Raw genomic sequence first — 1,551 nt, forward strand, 5'->3', positions numbered from 1 at the left:
CATCCTCCACCACTGGAACATTCCCACTGTCCCAGGACACAGGCTGTCAGCTGTTCAACCAACTCACAAGGTACACTGCTTCTGGCCGCATCTGGCCCTCCTCCCACCAGGACAGCCAGATCTCTTCCGGAGCAATAAACCTCACATGTTGCTGAACCTCTGCTCACTGTCACAGCCGCTGTGTGACATAATGACTTCACCAGTGAGCTTCCTGTGTGCTCGAGGTTCTTAAAGAGCTGCGCCTGGGAGGAAGTTTCCCTCCTGCTCAGGGACCTGGAGGAGGAGAGGGTGTGTGGGGCAGCTGTAAATCAGGTAACGGGGGAGCCCTGACCTGTTTATTCTGGTAAGAGTTTTACGTGAAGAAGTCAGCAAGGGACCTGTTTGCCTGATTCATGGCCAATCCACAGAGCTATCACTTTGGGTAGGGCTAACCCGCCATTCGCAGTGGGTTGGCACGAGCTGGGGCCTTGTAGGATCTGAGGCGCTCCGCAGTATTGAAGCCTCGGTGTTCTCTGTCCACCTGGACCAGAATTGTATCTTTCCAAGATGTGAGACATCCAGTGGGGAGCCTCCAAACTGTGAGAAGCTCTTCTCACAGTCTTAAAACAGCCCCCTCCTTACCTCCACCCCCTACCCCCGGTTCCTTCTGTTAGCAGAGCATGGTCAGCAGCCGTGCCCACGAGCCAGGCTTCGGTAGGGAGGCTCCGCACAGGAGAAGGATTGCCGTTGAGCAGCTGTCTGGTCTTGAGCTGGTGTTAGTGATCAAGGCCCGGGCTGGACCGAGTCTTCCATAGTAAATTATGGTTTATTCGCATGAGGGAATGCTAGGCAGCTATTAAAATGTTTTCAAAAGAACTCGTATAATACTGAATAATTTTTGATATGAAGTAAATTCAAAGGAAGACACATGTACATCACATAAAGAATATTAAAATGTCTCCTGATTGCATGGAAGACTGACCAGAAATGTCAAGTTACCACTGATTGTGCAGAAGGAACTAGGTGCGAGAGCCCCAGAGGGGACAGCTTGGGATGGTGGCCTTTGACCAGCATGCAAAGGCTGCCAGTACAGTTGTTACTAGTGGGACTGTCCTGTGTTTCGTTCTGACAGTGACAGCCCAACTCAGTGCAGAATAAGGCCTTTTTATGTGGAAAGGCTCAGTGTCGGACATGGCAGATTTAGCGCCTGGCAAGCAGACGGTGGGAAGTGATTCCCGCAGTTTCTAGTGAACCTACTCTGTAGCCTCCTCAACTGCTGTTTCCTGACCAGAGGTTTTGATGGCTTGAGATGCAAGCCTTTGCTCAGGCCCATCACGTGGGTCTGAGAGAGAGAGAGCTTGTGAGTCACTGCGAGTTTGTTTTATAGTGACAGGAATTTGACGGTAGTTGACTGGGTGTTGGCAGGCCAGGCCTCCAATCAGTTGGTGGTGGGAAACCCCTGACAAGAAGGGAACAGTTGGTCCAAATTCTTCCATTCATTAGTTGGGCAATGTCCAGCTGGTAGGCCAAGCTCCCGCCAAGCTACAGACACATAGAAAAACAATACAAGCA

This window comes from Rattus norvegicus, chromosome 1 (genome assembly GCF_021556685.1).
Source record: "Rattus norvegicus strain SHRSP/BbbUtx chromosome 1, alternate assembly SHRSP_T2T, whole genome shotgun sequence".
Classification (NCBI taxonomy): domain Eukaryota; kingdom Metazoa; phylum Chordata; class Mammalia; order Rodentia; family Muridae; genus Rattus; species Rattus norvegicus.